The sequence below is a fragment of the Nicotiana tabacum genome, chromosome 1, assembly GCF_000715075.1.
Source record: "Nicotiana tabacum cultivar K326 chromosome 1, ASM71507v2, whole genome shotgun sequence".
NCBI classification, from domain to species: domain Eukaryota; kingdom Viridiplantae; phylum Streptophyta; class Magnoliopsida; order Solanales; family Solanaceae; genus Nicotiana; species Nicotiana tabacum.
In genome coordinates, this window is record NC_134080.1 from 165,646,776 (window position 1) to 165,657,404 (window position 10,629).

Here is a 10,629-nt window from a genome sequence, read left to right on the forward strand (position 1 = left end):
GCGACGGTTTTCACCGCCAAGACTCTCTCAATTTATTTCTTCACCGGAGAATTAGAGTGTTGTCGATATGACCCTCTCTTTTGGAGATTCCTTTGTACTATCAATTCATTTCCAGTTTTATGATCCTCTTCTTCGCCGGGGATCAGTGTATTATTCTCGGCTTTATTTGCCTAACTTGGCACCTCTTGGATATTGATCGGGAGGTCTTTTGGACGTCGATGTTGGTTTTGGTGTGGGACTAAAAGAAAGGCTATCAAAAAATGAAATTACTTTGATGGGTGATCCGCTACAACTTTTGGAATCAAACCTTTGTTGGAATTTTAAAACATAACCCCTGCCCCAGTTTTCTTGCTTAGGGGATTTTATTTTTTTACTCTATGTTGAGCTACGTGCATTACGCACACTGTGCCTATTATGCGTACTTATATACACTATGCACACTATGACCGAGCCGTGAGGCGCCTACGTATCCTCTTTGAGGAATCAGGTCAAATGTAGTTCCCACGGTTTTGTATTTCTTGTGATTTTTATCTCTCTCTTTTTTTTTCTTTTTTTTTCATTTTTTCGTAAAAAAAATTTTCTTTTCTTTTCTTTCTCTTTTTCATATCTTTCCCATTAGTGATTCCAAAAGAGGGGTATGAAAGAATAACTTAAGGCTCAAAAGGGGGAAACAAGGGTAAAAAGTGTTTGGATAGAAGAAAGAACTGCCTCCGTCATTTCATTATCCAATAAGTACCAAGTACAAACAAACGAACCAATAATTTCCATAATCAAAGAAATTACGCATAATATCTCTTGACTGCATCCGAATTGATAGCCATGTCAACACATCTCCCCTCGATATCCGTCAAACACAAAGCACCGTTGGACAACACTCTGGTCACGATATAAGGCCCTTGCCAATTTGGGGCGAACTTGCCTTTTGCTTCGACATAATGCGGGAGGATCCTCTTTAATACCTGCTGCCCTACTTCAAACTTTCTGGGGCGTACCTTCTTATTATATGTTCTTGCCATTCTCTTCTGATACAGCTGACCATGGCACACTGCTGCCAATCTTTTCTCGTCTATCAAGCTCAACTGTTCCAATCGAGCTCTGACCCATTCATTATCATCAATCTCGGCTTCAGCGACAATCCGGAGGGACGGAATTTCGACCTCCGCTGGTATTACGGCCTCAGTTCCGTACACCAACAAATAAGGAGTTGCACCTATGGAAGTCCGGACGGTAGTGCGATAACCCAACAAAGCAAAGGGTAATCTCTCGTGCCATTGTCTAGATCCTTCCACCATCTTTCGCAGTATCTTCTTGATGTTCTTATTGGCTGTTTCGACCGCTTCATTCGCCTTGGGGCGATATGGGGTAGAATTGCGGTGTGTAATCTTGAATTGTTGGCATACCTCTTTCATCAAGCTGCTGTTAATATTCGCACCATTGTCCGTAATGATCACTTTTGGGATCCCAAATCTGCAGATGATATGGGAGTGAACAAAATCCACCACTGACTTTTTAGTCACCGATTTGAAGGTTTTAGCTTCGACCCATTTGGTGAAGTAGTTGATGGTCACCAGAATGAACCTATGGCCGTTGGATGCTGCCGGCTCGATAGGCCCAATGACATCCATGCCCCATGCAACAAATGGCCAAGGTGCTGACATCGTATGTAACTCTGTTGGCGGAGAATGAATCAGATCTCCATGTATCTGACACTGATGACATTTCCTCAAGAAAGTGATACAGTCATGTTCCATGGTGAGCCAATAATACCCTGCCCTAAGGATCTTCCTTGCCAATACATATCCGCTTATATGTGGCCCACAAACTCCAGCATGTACCTCTGTCATAACCGTCGTGGCTTGACCGGCGTCTATACATCTTAACAATCCTAAATCCGGGGTTCTTTTGTACAACACTCCTCCGCTGAGGAAGAAACCATTTGACAGACGCCGAAGGGCTCTTTTTTGGTCTCCGGTGGCCTATTCCGGATATATCCCCATTTTGAGGTACTCCTTGATATCATGAAACCAGGGCTTGCCATCCGCTTCCTCTTCCACCGTGTTGCAATAAGCGTGCTGATCACGAACCTGGATGTGCAGAGGGTCAACATACATTTTGTCAGGGTGGTGCAACGTTGATGCTAAGGTGGCCAATGCATCCGCAACCTCGTTATGAACTCTCGGGATATGTTTGAACTTCACCGATTAAAATCGCTTGCTCAGATCATGCAAGCATTGTCGATATGATATGAGTTTCAAATCCCGTGTTTCCCATTCACCCTGAATCTGATGTACCAAGAGGTCCGGGTCTCCCAAGACCAAAACGTCTTGGACATCCATGTCTGCAGCTAATCGCAGACCCAAAATGCAAGCTTCATACTCGGCCATATTATTGGTGCAATAGAAGCGTAGTTGAGCCGTAACAGGATAATGGCGTCCTGTTTCAGAAATGAGTACTGCTCATATTCCAACCCCTTTCGCGTTCGCGGCTCCATCGAAGAAAAGCGTCCAACCCGGTTCCTCGGGTAACTCCAGCTCACTTGTATGCATCACTTCTTCATCGGGAAAATACGTTCTTAAAGGCTCGTATTTTTCATCAACAGGATTCTCTGCCAAATGGTCAGCCAGCACTTGGGCTTTCATGGCTGTCCTCGTCACATAGACGATATCGAACTCTGTGAGCAGAATTTGCCATTTTGCCAACCTCCCTGTGGGCATAGGTTTCTGAAAGATATACTTCAATGGGTCCAAACGGGATATGAGATAAGTAGTATACGAGGACAGGTAGTGCTTCAACTTCTGAGCTACCCAAGTTAGGGCGCAGCATGTTTTCTCGAGTTGAGTGTACTTGACCTCATATACTGTGAATTTCTTGCTGAGATAGTAAATGGCCTGCTCCTTCCTTCCTGTGTCATCGTGTTGCCCCAGTACACAACCAAATGAATTTTCCAGGACCGTCAGATAAAGAATTAAGGGCTTCCCTGGCTTAGGCGGGACCAACACGGGTGGATTAGACAGATACCCTTTGATTTGGTCGAAAGCCTCTTGACACTCTGCCGTCCAACTTACCGCAACATCCTTTTTCAGCAGCCGAAATATGGGCTCACAAGTTGCTGTGAGTTGAGCGATGAACCTGCTGATGTAATTGAGTCTACCCAGCAAACTCATTACCTCTGTTTTGTTCTTTGGTGGTGGCAAATCTCGGATGGATTCGACCTTGGATGGGTCTAACTCAATCCCCCGTCGACTGACGATAAATCCTAACAGCTTTCCTGAAGGGACCCCGAATGCGCATTTGGCCGGGTTGAGCTTGATATCATACCTTCGGAGTCTTTGAAAAAATCTCCTTAGGTCTGCTACATGGTCTTCTTAACGCCAAGACTTTATGATCACATCATCTACGTACACCTCAATTTCTTTGTGTACCATGTCGTGAAACACAGTAGTCATTGCCCGCATGTACGTTGCCCCGGCGTTCTTCAATCTGAACGGCATTACCCGATAGCAGTAAGTTCCCCATGGCGTAATAAAAGTTGTCTTTTTCGCATCTTCCTCGTCCATTAGGATCTGATGATAACCCGCATAACAATCCACAAAGGATATGATCTCGCGCCCAGCGCAATTATCGATCAGGATATGGATGTTGGGCAATGGAAAATTGTCCTTGGGACTTGCTTTATTGAGGTTGCGGTAGTCGACGCACACCCTGATTTTTCCATCCTTCTTTGGAACTGGTACCACATTGGCCAACCACTCGGGATATCGAGTGACCCGAATGACCTTCGCCTACAACTTCTTAATCACCTCTTCTTTGATCTTTACACTCACTTCTGTTTTAAATTTCCTTAGCTTTTGCTTGACCGGAGGGTATGCCGGGTCAGTGGGCAATTTGTGAACCACTAAATTGGTGCTTAATCCCGGCATATCATCATTTGAGCATGCAAAAACATCTTTGAATTCCACGAGGGTCTTGATCAATTCTTCCCTGACATTCGGCTCAACATGGATGCTAATTTTGGTTTCTCGGACATTATCAACGTCTCCTAGATTTACAGCCTCAGTTTCATTTAGGTTAGGTTTGGGTTTTTCTTCAAATTGGCATAGTTCTCGGTTTATCTCTTCGAAGGCTTTGTCTTCGTCATATTCAGATTCATCGTCACAAACGACTTCTTGTATCATTGAGTCAGATTCAGATTGATTTATTAGACTAGGTCGAAGATCCGCTGTGCATGCCATGTCATTAGAACCAGTAAAAAGAGAACTGTTCAGAAAGAAAAAGAACAAAACAAAAATTAAAATGGGACAAAAGAAGAGAACTTTATTAAACTTGCGGGATAAAAGGGTTCACACTTTTACAAAACAAAAGTAAAATTTGGATTACACCCTGGAATAATCCGAACAAAACAAAACAAACAAAAACATAAATCAAAGCCTACTACCAAGACTCCCCTCGGACAGGAAGAGGAGTAACTGTCTAATTGTTGGTTTTGGCCTCAGACCCCACAAACTGTATCTCTGCTCTGTTGGAACCTTCTCCAGCTTCTACCATACTGACATCAGCGAATAGCCTCTCGAAACTCTGATTCAGGTCCCCATCCATACCAATCAATGGTCCTAGAATCTTTGGGACTGGCGGCCCCTTGGCACTTGCTCTGACAAAAGACCTTGAGAGACGTGGCAACCCTCTTCTTCATTTTTCGCGCTTGCTTCCTATCTGTCGCGGTTGGTTTGAACCCCAAACCGAAGTTTTCCAGGTTCTTGGGCAGGGAGACAGGTTGGACAATCCCTTGAAGCTCAACCCCCAAGCCTTTTCCCGGCACAAACCCGTTGCCCAGCATCTCCAAGACCATCATGATTGTTGCGGAAGCTACCCTAGGGTACTGAAGGATCTCACCCTCAGAAATCTTATTTGCCGACATTGTATCGAAAATTTGGTAGACCCAAGGACCTTTGTTATCCTCGGTCTCTATGAAAGGTACAATGGCGCCACCCATGGTGCATGCCGTGTCCTCGTCGTGCAGTACGACCTCTTGTCTATCCCACTCGAACTTCACCATCTGATGTAGGGTGGAGGGCACTGCTTTGGCTGCATGAATCCATGGTCGTCCTATCAGAAGGTTATAAGATACTGTGGCATCCAACACCTGGAACTCCATGGTGAACAGGACTGGACCGATGGTCAATTCAAGCACAACATCCCCCACAGTGGCTGTTCCGTTTCCGTCAAACCCTCGGACGCAGATGCTATTCTTGCGGATTCTTCCGTGGTCGATCCTTAACTAGTTTAGGGTGGATAATGGACAAATATTGGCACTTGAACCGTTGTGCACCAACACCGGAGTGACTACCGAGTTTTCACATTTGACAGTTAGGTAGAGAGCTTTATTATGCTCTGTACCTTCTATCGGCAGATCATCATCGGAGAATGTTACCTTGTTCACCTCGAAAATCTTGTTGGCAATGGTTTCTAGGTGGTTTACAGAAATCTCGTTGGGCACATGAGCTTCGTTTAATATCTTCATCAAGGCCCGACGATACTCCTCAGAATGGATTAGTAATGACAGCAGCGAGATCTGTGCCGGTGTTTTCCTCAGCTGTTCGACCATGGAGTAGTCCTGCACTTTCATCTTCCTCAAGAACTCCGCAGCCTCTTCTTCGGACACAGGTTTCTTGGTTGCAGCTGGGCTGGTTCTTCTCAACTCCACCGGAGCGAAACAACGTCCTGATCGAGTCAGCCCTTGCGCTTCACAACTAACTTCCTCCACTTGTTTTCCTTTGTACATCACCACCGCCTTCTCGTATTTCCGAAGCACAGCCTTGCTATTAATCATCGACAGCTGGACTACAGGCTTTATAGTGACCAGTTCCCTGTACACCCGTTTCAACACAACTGCAGGCGTGGGTGGAGTCCCTGATATTACCAACTTGTTCGGCTCGGGTTTGCTTGTTATGGCGGACGGGATCTTTCCCAATATCACTATCGGCTTGACGCATTCTTCAAGCGACTGTACCCCCATCCCTCCATTGGTCGATCCTTCTTTCGGAGCAGCCTGGATCATCATCACTGTCTGTGAGGGCTATCTCAACTCTCCTCCCTCATACACCAACTCGATCATGTGGGTCTCGTGGTGCGCTGGCAGTGGGTTCTGATTGATGTTAGGTGCCTCCGGCGTCTGGACCTCGATTTTGTTAGCATCAATGAGGTCTTGTATCGCCTGCTTCAGTCTCCAACATTTTTCAGTTTCATGTCCCAGCATTCCTGAGCAGTACTCACAGCTTATTGACCTGTTCACATTTTGGGATGGGGGGTTTTGCTCTCTAGGTTCAACAGGACTCACCAAACCCAACCGTCTCAATTTGTGGAATACGGCGGTATAGGACTCTCCCAGCTCAGTAAAGGCTCTATGTTTTTGTAGCCTATCATTCTTAGCAGCTTGACTCCCTCGAAAGCCTGTCCCTGGAGGGTTCCTGTATGCTCTGGGTGGAGGGTAGGTACTTTGTGGTGGTGGGTAGGTATTATGTGGAGCTGGGTATGTATTGTGGGGAGCTGGCGCACGCCATTGTGGGCGAACCGGAGGTTGGGTGTATGTCTGGGCTTGATGGACGGTGAAATGAGGTTCTTTGGGTGGATAGTAGTGATGTGGTGTGTTGTATGGGTAGTTTGGCCTGTGAGGTCTGGGTTGGTTGTAATGTGGCTTGCCAGACCCGGACCAACTGTCTGCCTCGATCGTGGCAATTTTTTCTTTCTTTCTTCTCAGCGCACCTCCCGTGCCGTTCTGAATAGCCTGGGTCGTTGCTTTGAGTGCTGAGTAATTTAGGATTTTGTCAGACCTCAGACCCTCTTCTATCATGACCCTTATCTTCACCACCTCGTTGAAGGATTTTCCAACCGTCGTCACCAAGTGACCAAAGTAGGTTGGATCCAATGTTTGCAAGAAATAGTCCACCATCTCTCCCTCTCTCATGGGAGGATCGACTCTGGCCGCTTGCTCTCTCCAGCGGAACCCGAACTCGCGAAAACTTTCCCCAGGTTTCTTCCCGGTCCTCAATAATGTGAGACGGTCAAGGACTATCTCGAGATTGTATTGGAAATGACCCGCGAAAGCCTGCGCCAGATCATCCCAAGTGTACCATCTGCTGGAATCCTGCCTGGTATACCATTCTAGTGCAGATCCGCTCAGACTTTGGCCGAAATAAGCTATCAGCAGCTCATCTTTGCCACCTGCCCCTCTCATTTTGCTACAGAATCCCCGCAAATGTGCCATGGGATCACCGTGCCCTTCATATAAATCGAACTTAGGCATCTTGAACCCAGCCGGGAGTTGGACGTCCGGGAAAGGGCATAGATCTTTGTAAGCCACGCTGACTTGGTTGCCCAATCCGTGCAGGTTCCTGAAGGACTGCTCCAGGCTTTTGAACTTCCTCAATACCTCATCCTGTTCAGGGGTTTTAAACGGCTTTTCAATTTCTTCCGGTACCTCCAAGTGCGGGTTGTAGGCCTGTGGTTCGGGGGCATGGAATGTGGGCTCACGGGGATAGTATTGCATATCGTGAGCCTGAAACAATGGCTCACTGATCGTTCTTTGCAGGGTGGCTGATGTGGGTCCCACAAAAGTGGGAATATTTGGTGTTGGGAAAGGTTGATGGGGTGGTGGAGCTTGGGAATCATGTGGGCTTCTTTCCTGATGATAACGGGGATTCGGGAGGCTTGTTGAAGGACCGGAGTGAGGGTATTCCAGCATGTGCCCCAGTGGCTCAGGGCTCTTTTGTGCCTTGGCTAAAGCTAGCTGCATTGCGTTCATCTCTAGTCCCATCCTTTCAATCTTTTCCATCGCTTCTTTTAACAATTGGCTCATCGGCCTTTCTTCCTCGTTACTATTCTCTGAAGTAGTCATGTTTGTTGCTACCGGTCCTTTGGATCTAGTTTGGTAAGGGTGTGTTGCCAGAATTCTTTAACAACTAACTGTCTGGATTCAGACAACAACAAACTTTGTTAGCGTTAGAGCTTAACAGATTTGATCATAACACATAGAGGATGCAATGCTCCTAGGCAGTTAACCATTTCTACATGCTTTGATTCAAACAACATGCGTCATCCCGGCTTGCTCATTTGTCCCTTTTTAAAGTACTTTGGGAAACCCTGTATTTTATTTTATTTTTGTATTTTCTTTTCTTTCTTTATTAAAAGCGGTAGAATCTTATGAGGATTGCCTATGTATCACGTCCCCACGCGAATCAGACCAGGCGTAGTTCTGCCATAAGGTAAAGACACACAAAATTCTTTTTTGGGATCATTGAATTCATCATCAAAATTTGCTATTACAAATTACTTCAAACAAAGAATAGCAACAGTACAGACTCCACAGTTTTAACTTGACTTGGCTAAAAGAAAAGAAAACAACATATGGGAAAGCACAAAGCCGAATGGACAGGACTTGTCCGAAGATTAATTTCCCAACTTAGGGGCCCACGAAGCATCACTCGGCCTTTTCGCGGTTCTAGGTGCGAGATCCCTTTCGAGCTGCTCCAACTCGTGCATGGTCTGCTTGACATAACCCATCACTGCTGAGAGAACGGTAACGCTGGTCATGTTCTCACACCGTAGACACCGTCTGATGATGGCGTGGGCAATGGCCCTGATCTTATCTCTGGTTTGTTTCTTCTCTATGAGTAGGCGTCTTATCTGATCACTGCACGTCTTGAATACCTGAGAATCCTGTATATGCTGATTCTTCAGCTGCCGCACTTCTGTCTTCATTTGGGCCAACAAGTTGTGACAGTATCTACTCTCCAATTGGAAATCCTCGGCCTGCTTAACTACTTTAAACTCAAGTGTAGCCATCTCTCTCTTTATTTTGGCAACAGTTTTCTCGTGGTCACGTTTCAATTGGTTCAAGTATCGGCGATGCTTATCTACTCTTGTTCCCCACTGTGCCTTGAGCTCTGCCATGACCTTTTCGGATTCTTCTAAACCATCTCGCCATTCCGTGATTTCTCTTTTCAAACCCTTTATCAACTGCTGGTCTGATCGACTTCTGGGCTGTTCATCAAGAGACAATCTCAATTTTTGGATTTAGGCCTTAAGTTCTTCATTCTCTTGGATCAATCTATTCTTTTCGCTTCGATCTGCCGCGATTTGTACACTGTTATTGAATTTCAGACTGTTAATTTGTAGCTTCAAATCACCGATCTCTGCCCGATAACCCTTCTCTTTTGCTAACCAGTTCCATTGCCCTTGGGACGATTCTACGAAATCTTTGAGATGCGGTCTCTTAGCCGGTCTTTCATAGGACATGCTACCTCTAAACCAAGCGTGATACCCCGGGGCGACTTCTCCTTTTGCTGTATCAATCACACAAGTGTTTGCTGTCAGATGTTGGCACTCACTCCAGATTTGGCGAACTTCTTCTTCAGGGAAATGACCGTTCGGACTGATTTCAATCACTTGGGTACTCAAATCTTCATCTTTCGGCACCACTTGATACCTCCCAAGTTGCCTCAAAACCCAATATGGTGCATAGGGTTGGATGCTTTTAAGTCCCATCAACAGAAAGTGGGGCCTGGTTGCCGTCATGTATATGATTTCCTCAATAGGCGACCATCCGAGCGTCCACTGGATTTGGCTGGCAGTGAGAGTTCGGAGAAATGAGGTCCATGATGTGACTCCCTCAGGTAAATTGAACCCTTTGATTCTCGTGTAGAATTCTCCAATACAAGTTTTCTCGGGCGAACCATAACCCAAGAGCGAGGAGCGATGGCATAAATGATCAGTCATCCACATTTGCAACAGTAGGTTACATCCTTTGAAAAAGTCGCCCCTGGCTCGACAAGCAGTGAGAGCCCGGAAAATGTCAGCCATAACCATAGGCGCCAGAGTACTTTTATCTTGGGTAAGCAAAGTATTGACGACCCCGGTTACTTTTAGATCAATGTTTCCATCTTTCCTTGGGAACACTATAAGACCCAGAAAGGCTGTCATAAAAGCTACTAGCCTGTGTTCGTCCCACTTTTGTCGGTTGCCTCTACTGCATAGTTTGAAATCCGGCTTATTGAATCTGCCCACGTGGCCGTATCCAGCATATATGAGGTGGAGACTGCAGAATCCTTTGGCAAGATCTGGATGGTGGAACGTTCGAGGTATTTTTAGGAAATCCAGAAATCGGTGTACCGTGACAGCCCTAGGTGCAATCAAGTATTTGAACCTTAAAGGAGCTTCATCACTTCCGATGTATCCTGCTATTTCTTCCAATGTCGGGGTGAGCTCAAAGTCCGAAAAATGGAACACGTTGTGTGCTGAATCCCAACAAGTGACCAATGATCTGATAATATCACCCCGAGGCTGAACGTTTAGTAGATCCGGGAGATCTTTCAGATATTTCCTTACTTTGTCTTGCCCCTCTTTGCCTAAGTCGTTCCACCATAATCGCAACTCAAAAGGGATCTTGGTCATTACTGAAAAAGGTTCGTTTTGTATCGTGCTCATCCTGCACATTTATTAGGGTGATTATGCCAAGTGAAGAAAAAAAACTTTATTTAGACTCAAAAAAAATAAAATTATCTAGATCTTATTTTTTCAAAGACTCCTCTTTTTTTGCAGAATGGGAGGTTGGACCCGATGAGAGTTGCCTACGTA